The sequence below is a fragment of the Odocoileus virginianus genome, chromosome 18 (assembly GCF_023699985.2).
Source record: "Odocoileus virginianus isolate 20LAN1187 ecotype Illinois chromosome 18, Ovbor_1.2, whole genome shotgun sequence".
NCBI classification, from domain to species: domain Eukaryota; kingdom Metazoa; phylum Chordata; class Mammalia; order Artiodactyla; family Cervidae; genus Odocoileus; species Odocoileus virginianus.
The window spans coordinates 39,836,905-39,851,669 of NC_069691.1; the positions used below are offsets into that span (position 1 = coordinate 39,836,905).

General features: G+C 37.5%; 1 protein-coding gene and 1 pseudogene across 7 annotated transcripts in view; one reads left to right on the forward strand and one right to left on the reverse strand.

Moving 5' to 3' along the window:
- Positions 1 to 14,765, reverse strand: part of LINGO2 (leucine rich repeat and Ig domain containing 2) — a 1,346,710-nt gene that overhangs the window by 313,219 nt on the left and 1,018,726 nt on the right. The window lies entirely within an intron of this gene.
- LOC110135069 (U1 small nuclear ribonucleoprotein C-like) lies at positions 2,606 to 3,110 on the forward strand (annotated as a pseudogene).

A 14,765-nucleotide genomic window follows, 5' to 3' on the forward strand; every position in this document is an offset into this window, starting at 1 on the left:
CTCCACTAGGGAAGCTACTCAAAAATTAAAATTGTAGCTAGTTTTGTAACATTAGAAAGGAAAAGGGAATAGATCTCATCTCTGTCATATATGAAATTATTAGTTCTATTTCTGAGGTCTAATGTCTTTTATAACCTAACATCTCATGTTTCAATTACAGTAGTTTTATACTGTGATTTGATATTTGATAGGGTAAATCCCTGGGCTTCCCTGGTGGCTCAGTGGTAAAGATGCTGCCTGCCAATGCAGGAGACATGGGTTTGATCCTGGGCCCAGAAGATCCCTTGGAGAAGGAAATGGCAACCCACTCCAGTACTCTTGCCAGAGAAATCCCATGGACAGAAGAGCCTGGTGGGCTATAGTCTATGGGCTCACAAAATGGTCAGACATGGCTTAGTGACCAAACAGCAGGGTAAATCCTCACCTAATAACTTAAAATGTATTGAATTTGACCACCCAGATTTTATTTTTAGTAAATTTTAACTTTGAATTATGGAAAACCTCAATATTTATTGAGGTTTTAACTGTGCAATAAATATATAAAATAATTTACATTTGTAAAGTTTTATCTTTCCACACAGGAAATGAATTTGAGTGCCAACTTATTTCCACCTTCTTGTATGTTTAACAAAAATGCTTTTTTTTTTCTCTATAACATTCACATATTTCTTGCTACAGTTAACCCTTAAGTATGCTTTATACATTTTAACATCAAAATTTTTCCCATCACAATTTCTTGCTTATTTTTAGCGGGATGTAGGGTTAGACTAACAAATCAAAAAGATAATAAAGCAACTTTACTAGTGAAACAAATCATATATGTATATTTTTTTGACATGTATCAGAATTTCAAGTATGGCCATTATTTACTCATCACATTTCTTAAATTCTTACCATAGAATATAATGAAAACACCTAACATGGAGATCTCAATATACCATTGGAAAAGCTTTGATCAGGATTGAACAGTGGAAAGCTCGAGGATAGAGAATAACAAGATCAAGAGATTAGCCTTGGAGGGAAAGATGCTATCTCTATGATCAGAGAAAAATGGTAAAGGTATGCCAGGATATCATCGAATTAGAGGGTGAAGGGGGCCTGCAAGTTGATGGACTTCAGAAAATGTGCTGAAAAGTAGTATGTGTAGGAGAGAAACTTTCCCTGTATAGTAGTCATTCACTGATAAACCATTCCCCAGTAAAACTGAACTCTTACAGGAATGGTGTGGGAAAATTAATTTTTCTATTGAAATTAAAAATTATAAATACTTAAATTTTCTGAAATGTTAAAGGGATTTTAGATATTTTCATGAAAAGGAAGTGAGAAATTATTCTCACTTACAAAATTAAAGAGCAAATAAGATTAATATTTCCAGTAATGCCATACATTTGGAAACCTGCATAAAGTGGTATCCTCAGTTCTAAGACATAGTACCCTCTTCCTTAATGTGTTTCAAAGGACATATTCCCACATAGATACAGTAAAACTTTCTATTTGTGTAATGATTTTCCGAGGCTACTTGCAAAGTTCTATTATCTTTCACCATATTCTGTGAGATAAGTAGGAAAAAGGGGCCATTAACTCCATTTTACAGATGATACCATCAAGACACAGTTCCAATGACCCTTAGCATGCTTATGATGAAAAGGCCCCAAATATTCTGAATTCTAGGCATCTTATCAAGAGGATGCTTCTCTTGCTTTAGTTATATGTCTAGCACTATCCTTTAAACTAAAATGTTCTCTAATAGTTTCAGTGTTAGTATTTAAGGTTTATATTTCATGAAAAAAATTTAGTACAAAAACATCCTTACACTGTCAAATTCAAACCCCATGCTAATAATGTCTATAAAACTGTCTCTTACATATGGCATCTTTTTCATGGAACTCAGCATGGAAAGAAGCTGAAAAATAGCATTATTTGGAAAGAAGGCCATGCCAATTGCATTGCTGTGAATATTAATAACAAGCCTCCTATTTCAATGGAAAATACCTTAGGGTCATCCAAATCTGGAATGATCTCTTTAGTCTTTTAGGTGAACAAATTAAGGGCTGGGGCTTCCCTGGTGGCTCAGATGGTAAAGAATTCGCTGGCAATGCAGGAAACCTGGGTCAATCCCTGGGTTGGGAAGATCCCCTGGAGGAGGGCATGGCAACCCACTCCAGTATTCTTGCCTGGAGAATCCCCACGGACAGAGAAGCCTGGTGGGCTACAGTCCATGGGGTTGCAAAGAGTTGGAGATGACTGAGCAACTAGGCAGCAGCATACTTCTCTTAAGACAGATGGTGTGACAGCTTAAGTATATATGTTTCATATCTCCATTAATATAAATGACAGGCATACTATAAACAACATATATATCTTTGTCCTCTACTTCATCCTTTGTTAAGAAAAAAATGATAGACAACCTAACTAACTGAACAAACTTGAGCTACAGTGAGTTTGGGCAGCTAAACATATTCTACTTCCTATTTGAAGAATTTTTACATTACAGAGGCCATTAGAGTCTTAAGTCAAATTATCAGAAGTTTAAGTATATCTGGGGCAGAGGAAACGCACTCCCTAAAACATCCAACATACAATCCTATGGGGAACAGAGCTGCCAATGGCCTGTGGAGCAGCATGCCTGTTTTTTTGTGACTACTGTGATACATTCCTCACCCACGATTCTGCATCTGTGAGAAAGACACACTGCAGTGGTAGGAAGGCCAAAGAGAATGTGAAAGACTACTATCAAAAATGGATAGAAGGGCAGGCTCCGAGCCTGACTGATAAAACAGCTGCTGTTTCAACAAGGACAGGTACCTTCTATTCCACTCTCTGCTCCTCCTCCTGCAGGGGCAATAATCCCACCTCCCCCCAGCCTCCCAGGACCTCCTTGCCCAGGGATGAAGCTAGCACCCCGCATGAGGGGTCCTCCCATGATGCCAATGATGGGCCCTCCTCCTCCTGGGATCATGCCAGTGGGACCTGCTCCTAGAATGAGGCTGCCTATGCAAGGCCACATACCAATGATGCCCATACCAATGGGCCCCCAATGATGAGACCTTCCTTCTGCCTGTCCCATGATGGTGCCCACCCAGTGAGGAATGACCCGACCAGAAAGATAAAGATTGGGGAGCCTCTTCATATCAATTTTACATTACTTGTTTTACTTCATCAGAAGATCATGTGCTGTGACTTGGGGTGTTTTCTAAGAGGTTAACAAGGAAAACTTGTTCCCCCTTCCTATCAAAGCGAGAGTAGTTTTGGAGGGAAGTAATGGGACCAAAAAAAAAAAAAAAAGGCAATTTTCATTTGTATTGTGAAATGTGAAAATAAAATTTTCAACTCTTTAAAAAACAGTCCTGTGGGAAATCATGTAATCAACAGATATATAAAAGCCTGACTTGATTATAAAGGAAAACTAAAATGATAGGTATCATTATAGAATAGTCAGGCAAGTATAAGTTTGACCTGCAGGGTTACTTCCATTTAATGCATATTAAAAGTTCCTGTGCTGATTCAGTCAGTGAAGGTAGGTTTCTTATTTAACAATGTTAGTGTTGAGAAATAGCAATTTTTATAAACAAACTAGAATTAGAGATCAGGCCTCAATCAACTTTGGAATACCAAGCTGGGAGATATTAATCATCTAAAAGGAAAAGCCAAATAATAAACTTTCTAGAGCTACTCTAGACCATGGTGTTACTTAGAACACCTCCTCCCAAAATATTTGTTGTTCAGCAGTTCAGTTGTGTCCAACTCTTTGTGACCCCATGGACTCTAGCACACCAGGCTTCCCTTTATTTCCCCATGTTCCAGAGCTTGCTCAAACTCACGTCCATTGAGTCAGTGATTCCATCCAACAATCTTGTCCTCTGTCGTTCCCTTATTATCCTGCCTTCAATCTTTCCCAGTATCAGGGTCTTTTCTAATGAGTCAGTCCTTTGTAATAGGTGGCCAAAATACTGGAGGTTCATCTTCAGCATCCTTCCTTCCAATGAATATTCTGGACTGATTTCCTTTAGGATTGACTGGTTTGATCTCCTTGCAGTCCAAGGGACTCTCAAGAGTCTCCTCCAACACCACAGTTCAAAAACTTCAATTCTTTAGTGTTCATTCTTCTTATGGTCCAACTCTCACATCCATAAATGACTAATGGAAAAACCATAGCTTTGACTAGATGGACCTTTGTTGGAAAAGTAATGTCTCTGCTTTTTAATATGCTGTCTAGGTTGGTCATAGTGTTTCTTCTAAGGAGCAAGCATCTTTTAATTTCATGGCTGCAGTCATCATCTGCAGTGATTTTGGAGCTCAATAAAATAAAGTCTGTCACTGTTGCCATTGTTTTCCCATCTATGTTCCAGGAAGTGATGGGACAAGAGCCCAAGAAAGAAAATCTGTCACAGCTTCCACTTTTTCCCTTTCTATTTGCCATGAAGTGAGGAGACCAGATGCTATGATCTTAGTTTTCTGAATGTTGAGTTTTTCGCCAGCCTTTTCACTCTCCTTTTTTGCTTTCATCAAGAGGCTCTTTAGTTCTTCTTCCTTTTCTACCATAAAGGTGGTGTCATCTGCATGTCTGGGGTTATTGATATTTCTCCTGGCAATCTTGATTCCAGCTTGTGCTTCATCCAGCCTGGCATTTTGCATGATGCACTCTGCATATAAGTTAAATAAGCAGGGTGACAATATACAGCCTTGACGTACTGCTTTCCCAATTTGGAACCAGTCTGTTGTTCCATGTCTGGTTCTAACTATAGCTTCAGCATATACACATACAAATACACATAATTACATATACAAACTAATATGATTTGTGGGAAGATATTTTTTAGGAAAAATAAGGTGCAGAGTACATTTTACTTTAGAAAAAACCTTTTCAACATTGTACCTATCTACCTATCTATCTTCCTAAACTCAATTTGATTCATTTGGCTATTTATTCATAGGAAAAATCTTTGAAGTTTTACCAAAAGTTTTACCCAAAACCCTCTAGAGTAATTAGACCTAAAAATGTATAGTTCTTCTGGTGAAAGTATATTTTCCTATGCTGAAAAGGAAGTTTAATGTATTTGATATACTCAGACCAGTGATTGAGTTTGGATCAGGATATTAATCTTTATTTTTCAAGTTTCTTAGAATAACTGTGGCTATAAATGTGTTTAATAGCCTTATTACACATGAACTGCAACAAGAATGATTTAAAACTAATAATAAAAGAAGAAGGAAAGTAATAGGATAGTCTTTCCTTTCTTCTTCTCCTTTTTTTTTCCCCCACAATCATGTGCTTTACAAAAGAAGGTTCCTTAAAATAATGGGCCATAAGAGATTTTTCTAGATTGAAGTAGGTTGATTGAATAATCAAATTCCACAGCCTAATGGAAATAAACCTGCTAAAGCCTAACTTTGCAAAAAAAATAAATAAATAAACCACTTGTGTTTATTGGAAAGAATTTTGTAGCAATGCTAAATGAGATAGCAAGCATGCAAGAATAATTATTTTTACTTACTGCTCTCATTAAAGAAAAAAATGAGTTATCATTCTTTTAGTCAGAAATAAAAATTCTTTCCCTATCATTACCATTAACTTGACTTGTTTTATAATTTAAAGAAGAAATCTTTTAAAATTCTTTCTTGAAGTAAAAGAAGGAATAGGCAATTTTAATCAAACAAAAGGGGGCACTTTTTCTTTGATCTAACAATTATCTTAAGCTTTTGACAAAAGTGCTTCAAGTACTCTGATGGGAAGGGCAATGTTTGGGTGCCATGACTATTATGCTTCAATTTAACATTCACTTTCAGACATGAAAAAATCTGACTATAAAGACAAAGGAAAAAAAATGATGTTTTCTTGCTGTGGGAAGAAAGTGAAAGTTGACTAAAAGTGAGTAATACTTGACGCCCCTGTGCTCATGGACCTTACAAGTTTGTGGGGAGGAAAGTGAAGGGTCTGGCATGTTGGTAACATCTTTTTGAGTTCTCATGACACAGTGACTTCCACGGCACTATTTTCAAAATATGCAGAGAGACGTCTGTTTCTGGGAAGATGGAATGGGCATACTTTCCCCTATTTCTCTCACTAAGTGCAACTAGAAATCCCATAGAGTATATACAAAGTGAACATAAAAGTTTGAAAGGCAAGATGGGGTTTCTTTTCCCTAATGTATGTAGATTTGGAGCTGAAGAACCCAGTAGCACTGAAATACCAACAACAGGTGCAGACCGAAGAAGGGCCAACAGAAGTCTGCCCTCGGGGATGCAGGGGACACAGGTTTGATCCCTGGCCGGGGAACTAAGATCCCATATGCCAAGGAGGAGCTAAGCCAGTGAGTCATGACTAGAGAGTCCGTGTGCTGTAATGAAAGATCCCACGGGCCGCAACTAGGACCCGATCCAGCAAATGAATAAATTTTTTCTTTTTAAAAGTCTGCCCTCCAGTGAAAGGACCAGGCAAGGGGCAGCTTAGCAAGACAGGAAATGTGAAGAAAATAATGGTTCTGCTCCAGGCAAAGACTACAGGAAAACCTGTGGCCCCACCTGTTCTGATGCCAGCAAAGGCTGAATGGGGAGGCCAGGCGGCTATCCTGGAGGGACTGCACCAAAGCCAACACCCTCCACAGAGTGGGGTCAGACAGGGAGCTGAGGTTTCCATCTCTATCAGTCAGTGAGGAGAGGCCAGCGGAGACCCTGTGAGGAGCTGGTCCTTCCACCCCCACTGCGCAGTCACGAGGCGCGGCTCCCCTTTGGGGGGCTGTCAGGGGAGGACAGGTGGAGGGTCAGGACATCTACCGTTACCCAGTGGTGGCGAAGCCATGCCTACCGTGGTGTCTTGGGGAACAAGTGGGGAACAGGAACGCCCATCTCCATCTAGCAGGAGAGGAACCTCCCTAACCAGTCAATATATGCCTCGAGGTCACCTCCACCTTGAAGTAATAAGGTGCCTTTTCCCTCTCTCTAAGGGTAAACACAGGTTCAAAAAAGAGAATTTTCCCTAGTGCAAAAAGGGAGACTTTTCCATTCCCCTCCCTTTGCTTAGAGAATTTACTTTAGAAAACTTTTATTTGTGATTCTTTTCCTGCCCCTTTGAGAAACATGTACATCTTTTTGAAAGCTAAATAAGCCTCTTGCCAGTGTTGAAGAACCTAGGATCTTTTTTTCACAAGGACCTGGCTGCCCTCTCTTTGAAACTAAATCATCAAAGAAGATAACACCTCTATCCCCAGTTTCCACGGAAGGACAGAAGCCTGAATTTCTCAGGATAGTGCAAAGCTGCCTCCTGTCCTATAAATATGAGAAGTTTAATTCCCATTTGGATAAAGGCACTTAGGAAACACAGATTGTCACCCTAGTTATCAGGCCGATTTAGGATGAACACTGTGTGACAGATATTAAGTCCTCTTATGTGAGAATTAGTTATCATTTATCCTGAAAACATGCAGGCTATGGATTGCATCTCCAGGTTATACAAAAGGCTGAGATTTCTTTCTGTTTTTGCAGTCTCAGAAGATTGCCTGTGATACGCATCACAGTCTGGTTTCAATTATTCAGTGACAAAACTGTTCTCTCGTCTCTCTTTGGGGAGAATTTTTTTCTGGGTTGGCAGAATATTTTATTTTTGATTATATTTTACTAAGAGTTAAAGTAAAAATGATGATACTAACATACTGATGTTGAAGGGGTTCAGAGCAATCCTCCTCCCAAGTGTCACTTTTGCATATGAATTACATTGACCTGAAGTTCAGGACCAAAGACTGGGCGGGGAGGGCGGGGGGAGATGTTTTGTTTTTTACCTTCCCCTTAACTGGCTAAAATAATTTAGATAGGTGACCTGGTACACGGAGAAAACCATCACAAGAGATTAAAAAAACACAGGCCAGGTGTGGTAAGCTAGGGGGAAGCCGGCAGGGCCTATTTGTTCAGTCCTGTCTGTGTCTACTGTCTCTGAATGGCAAGGCAAGCGTTTGTTTACCAAATATTTGCTCTTCCCATCTTTTTGTGAATTGTCTTCCTTTCTCTTGAAACTGCACACTCCCATCTCATTTTCCTTAGCTCAGAATGGCATATGAGCCTCAACTGCTTGCCTGTTAGGGAAGCTCTCGTTGTCTGTGGATTTCCTGCACACACATCATTTTTTCATTACTCTTAGGTCAATTTAACTAACAGACCAGCCAAAAGAACTTAGAAGGGTAGAGGAAAATTTTCCTCCCCTACAATAAATAAGTTAATGTATTATCTATTTATCAGTTCAGTTCAGTCGCTCCGTCGTGTCCGACTCTTTGCGACCCCATGAATCGCAGCACGCCAGGCCTCCCTGTCCATCACCAACTCCCGGAGTTAACTCAAACTCATGTCCATTGAGTCGGTGATACCACCCAGCCATCTCATCCTCTGTCGTCCCCTTCTCCTCCTGCCCCCAATCCCTCCCAGCATCTATTTATATCTGATATATAAAATAAAGTAATATAACAGATAGCACACTAATATATATTAATAACAGGGAAAATTCATCTCAAAATTTAAAAACAAATCAGAGACAGAGAGGGTAATATATAATGATAAAAGGGTCAGTTCTTCAAGAAGGTGTAGCAATCTGAAAAGTGCCTGCATATGTGTGCATGCTAGGTCGTGTCTGACTCTTTGCAACCCTATAGTTGGTAGCCCACCAGGATCTTTTGTCCATGGCATTTTCCAGCCAAGGATATTGGAGTGGGTTGTCATTCCCTTTCCCAGGGGATCCTCCCAACCCAGGGATTGAACCTTCATCTCCTGCATTGGCAGGCAGATTCTTCACCACTGAGCCACCTGGGAAGCCCTATAGCAAACAACAGAACTGCAGAATAGCACAGAGATTTTGGATGAGATTACATATCTGAAGATCTCATTGGAGAAATACAGAGCAGAAAGAAGAGTGGGAGAGAGGACGGAATATTAAAGCAGGAGAAGACCTTGATTCATATGTAAGTTCTATCTCTAAATAGCTATGTGACCTTGGACAATTTGCTTAATCTTTCCGAACCTCAGTTTCTGCATCTTTTGTAAAATCTACAGTTACATAGATGACTCACAAGTTTCTTTCCAGTCTAAAATTTTAGATCTCTCTGAGATCATGTAATTTTGTGTGTTCTGGAAATGGATAATTTTGAGAACAAGCACAAATACTTATAATGAGAGTTTTTAAAGTAGATTTTTTTTATATTCTCAAAAGAATTTTGGAAATGGTTTATACAGAGGTAATAATATAGATGGAGTGGAGGTTAAGAAATCACAGTCAACAAATTTTGAAACAAACCTCATTGTAAACATCTTACTCTGAAAATAGCATACCACTTTTGAAATGGTCTTAGCATATACTAAAGAACATCCTGAGCATAAATGCCAAAATTCACAAATGAATAGTAAATTATTTTAAAATGGGAAATATGGTTGAGAGAACTCAGCAGATTGTACTTCCATTCTAAGCCAACATTATTCTGACCTTAAATCACGAGTCATATTTCAAGACAAAATCCAGTCAAATTAGAGCAATCAGGGAAAATACAAGTTCTATTTTACTACATATAGCATTATATATAGTACGTATGTACTCACAGATGTATGTTATGCCATAATATATATGTTATAGTAGATATATATTTTGCAATATAGTAGTATCAGGAAATATTACTCTATTAAAACCTTAGAGGGACTTCCCTGCTGGTCCAGTGGTTAAGACTTAGTGTTTCTGCTGCAGGGGGAACAAGCTCAATCCCTGGTTGGGAAATAAGATTCCACATGCCCCATGGCCAAAAAGTTAAATTAATAAATGGGCCAAAATATTTTAAGAAACTTATAAATAATTTCCTTAAACACCTACTTTATACCAGTGAGGAGATTAATAACAGCATTTGAGTGACATAGTGAGCAATATACAAAATGAGGGGATCCTGGGATTTCACTACATCCATATCAGTTCAGTTCAGTTCAGTTGCTCAGTCGTGTCCAACTCTTTGTGACCCCATGAACCGCAACACACCAGGCCTCCCTGTCCATTACCAACTCCCGGAGTTTACCCAAACCCATGTCCTATTGAGTCAGTGATGCCATCCAACCATCTCATCCTCTGTCATCCCCTTCTCCTCCCACCTTCAATCTTTCCCAGTAACAGGGTCTTTTCAAATGAGTCAGTTCTCTGCATCAGGTGGCCAAAGTATTGGAGTTTCAGGTTCAGCATCAGTCCTTCCAATGAACATTCAGGACTGATTTCCTTTAGGATGGACTGATTGGATCTCCTTGCAGTCCAAGGGACTCTCAAGAGTCTCCTCCAACACCACAGTTCAAAAGCATTAATTCTTTGGTGCTCAGCTTTATAGTCCAGCTCTTACAACCATACATGACTACTGGAAAAACCATGACGTTGACTAGACAGACGTTTGTTGGCAAAGTAATGTCTGCTTTTTAATATGCTGTCTAGGCTGGTCATGACTTTCCTTCCAAGGAGTAAGCGTCGTTTAGTTTCATGGCTGCAGTCACAATCTGCAGTGATTTTGGAGCCCAAAAAAATAAAGTCAGCCACTGTTTCCATTGTTTCTCTGTGTATTTGCCATGAAGTGATGGGACCAGATGCCATGATCTCAGTTTCCTGAATGTTGAGTTTTAAGCCAGTTTTTTCACTCTTGTCTTTCACTTTCATCAAGAGTCTGTCAGGAATATGGTCAAGTCAAGATGTAGCTGCTGCTATGCTGTGCTCAGTCATTTCTGACTTGACTATATGGATTGGAGCCCATTAGGCTCCCCTGTTCATGGGATTTTCCAGGCAAGGATACTGGAATGGGTTCCCATTTCCTCCAGGGAATCTTCCCGACTCAGGGATTGAACCTACACCTCCTGGCTCTCCTGCACGGCAAGCAGGCCTTTCCCACTGAGCCGTCGGAGGAGCCCTCAAGATGTAGACTGGGTGTTAATTTAGAGTACCTTGAATAAATGGTGCCACGTTCCCTGTATTCAGAATAACTAAACAAAAGAAGCTAGCATTTAAAAATAAAAGTTCTATAAGCTACATGTTAACATGAAAAGTAAGTAACAAGTATTTTCAGAACTATCAAACCTAACTTCCTCATGTTTCAACTTGCTAAAAAACAACAACAAAAAGAATACATAGTTATTATTTTCCTCTATAAACAGGTGGGAAAAGTAAAGCAGAAAAAAAAAAATAAATGGATGTTTTCAAGGCATTATAGTACATATATTGATTTTCATGGGGCATTAGAACAGATGCACATTTCTTTCTTTGAGAGTACAGTTTCATTAAATCCTAAAAGTACACTGTAGGATATTGACAGATGCCCAATGAGAAATTCTGTCAACAAGCGTTTTTTGACCACTTAACTCTGCAGGGCACTATACTAAACACAATGAGACGTCACAAAAGAAATGCAAGGCATGGCCCTTGGCTTTATGGAAATTAAAAACAAAGACTGTGCATACTTTAGAATTTATGATAATCTGTTGTAGTAGGTGAGCAAAGAAACATTCTTATTTCCTTCACTCAGTCAAGAGATAAATATATTCCTAGCTATTCTCAGCAGTAAGTTACACAATTCCTCTTACTTGTATTATATTCTTGTAACATGTTTTTAGTAGTTCTTCCTGGAAATTAAATAAGTGTTAAATGAAGAAAATCTCTTCTCAAATTCAAACAACAGAATTCATTAAGATGGTAGGAATTAAAAATCCCGAGGTTTGGAAGCAGTCCAATTTGGGGCCAAATGCCATTTTCAGCACTTTAACCATGTAGCCTGGGGAACTTAACATCCCCTCCAATCTCAGATCTCATTTTCCTCATTTCTTAAACCAGGCTCATAAAAAGCCAACCTAAGAGCATAATTGTAAAAAGTAAATTGTACATAATTACATATTAAAGTGTTTATTATACTACCTAGTACATAATAGTTGCTTAGTAAATTTTAGGCATCATTAATAATAATAATACTATTGTTATTTCTTAAATTTGGCAGAATATAATAAGGAACATTTATATTTAGGTATGGTTTCCACTGTACTGTTGGAATATGACAATAATATGGGATTAAAAAAAACTAAAATGTGCAGAAAGGTTAGCCTAACTATTCTCTCAACAACTTCTTAATATACTATATCCAGTTTTTCAGAATAAAGAGACTACTTTCAGGTCCCTTGTTTTATCTGCCTAGATGAAATATAGACACATGTATTTATTTCACATCTAGTACAAAGAATATATCATCATGACACTCCATGAAGAAAAATCATAGAGTTTGTAGCAATTGATGACTTTCAGCAACACTTTAAATCCCATGAAAGGGCTCACTTCCAACATGTCCATCTTGTAACTTATTTATAAAGGTTCCAGGAAACCCATCCTTTTACTGAAGGACAATTTTACTTTTGGCTAGAAAATAAAGTTCCCCTAAGGCTGCCACTCAAACAACCACTTTACAAACAACCAATAGGAACACCAAGTCTAATACATACATTCATGTAGAACCTAACTGTTCTATAGTTTGTCATTTACTACACTCCATTATTTGTCCTGGAAAATGATACTTCTTCTTCTCAATTTCATGTCAAAATAGTTGTGAAAATAGATTTATATACAGCCCAAGGAAACTAATGAATTTTTTTGGTCTTGTTTTAGAGGCACTCGAGATTACCTAGCTATTTCTAGATTTAAAGTTGCATCTGTACAGGTGTTACAGATAGGAATCTGTCGCCTCCTTTATGCAAGGTAGAGTTTTAGGACCTGGGAACTTAAAGTAAGCAAGTTTTCTCATGCAGATTTCTTTAGTAATGTAACAGGCTGAAATTAACAAATAAATAGACTCAATAATAGGCTAATAATGTAATTTCAGGTAGTATCATGAAGAAAAGGAAGCACAATAATGGGATAAGAATGATGAAATATGGGGGAGGGGGCTGTACATTCCATAGGGTACTTTTGGAAAGTTTCACTGAGGAAATAATGTTTGAGCATAAACATAAAATGATATAAAGCAACCAGTCACAAGAATAAGAAAAGAACATTCCAGACAGAAGGAAGAACAAGGATCAAAGAACAAGATTGATAAACTTGAGAAACTAAAACAATTCATTAAAATGAAACTAATAGAGTAAAAATCTTAAATCTTTTAGGTTAATTAAGGCAATATGAAATTCTTATTGTAGAAAATTTTGAACATACAGAAAAGTATATGAATAAACATTTTACATAAACTATTTTAAAAGTTTTGGTATTTGGGCATATATCTTTCCAGAATTTTTAGATACCTACATAGAAAAGGGAAAAGCATAAAATACCCTACTGTGTATAATTTTTATTCTACCTTTTTAAAAAACTTAATTGATTAGGAGGACCTAATCTATTCAGTCATTGAAGTAATTCATAGACATAGTTTATACGGGCTGCCTATTATTCCCTCATACAAAAGTAGTTTCTTTTTATGTAATCAACTTCCCATGTTGGATCTTTAGGTTGTTTTTATTTTATTTTTCTATTTATTTATTTGCTTCAAAAAATTCTGTAATCAGTATTTTTATGAAAATATCTTTGACACAATTTTGCATAGTTTCTTGGAAGTTGGAAGTAGGATTCATTTTGATCTTTAACATCAAAATAGTAAAGAGCCTGTCTTAGTCTCATTAGACTCAATACACATTTAATATAAAACAAAATCTTGTAAAGAGACTTTTTAAAATTTATTATTTTGTCTATCTGTCATGTTTATACATTTGTATGCCCACTGGTCTTTTAAAAGAATTCCTCAACACAGAAGACCATTCTAATCTGCAGGAGAGTGGTCATTAAAGAAGAGAGGATTCTGTAATTTACAAGATATCACTAGTAAAATGACCTTCCAGAGACTCACAAAAATTATGACTACCAAAAGTTTTTCACTAAGGATTTAGAAAGAAATCTGTCTCTTTACACTTTAGTAACAAGAAATAATTCTAAAGGTAAGATAACATTTTAGCAGTGATGGATCTATTGAAATTTGTACTTACAGCTTTATTTTGAGCTACCTTGATCTCCACATGTGTTTCACCAACTCTTTCTGATCCACATGCTTATTTATTGTCTTTCTAACTTATCCTAGAGCTATTTCTGCCCAATGGAGAAACAACATCAATAAAATGCAAGATTTTATTAGGTTTAGCCAACATATGTTGATTTTTCCTGTTGGGTTTAATTTGTTGGTCAGCTATCATGGTGGTTCCAATATATCATTTAGTGACCTTTCCTTCTGTATATTCTAGAGTCCATGTAATATTAATCCTTTTATGTACTTACATTGGAGGATGAATTATTGATGTGTAATTGTCATTCCTGATAATTATGGTGTTATTGATTAATGTATGAAAACAGATACATAGCTAAGCAACCAAGGCAGCACACTAGAAGTTAAAGAATACCAGATTTTATTCCCTTGTCTTCCATTGACTTGGAAGACCAACTTGAACAGGCAACCCAGCCTCCTTCCTAAGAAATATACTCTTATGGTGATGCATCTATGTTATCTGTCAAGTGGGATTGATGCCTTGTATTGATTTTTTCCTTAGATGATGAAGTATGTGTCTAATCAAGCTCATTTTAAAGCACTTCACAAATACAAAGGCTGTAAAAATACTGAGTAAGGCTGCTATGCTCACTGGAATAAAAATGTTCCTGAAAAATACATTTCTAACTAAGGGTTATAAGAGAAAAATGTCTCACTTCCACCCTAAGAGAGAACTACCTCTGTGATGCTGCCCTTGTTTTTTGCCACGGA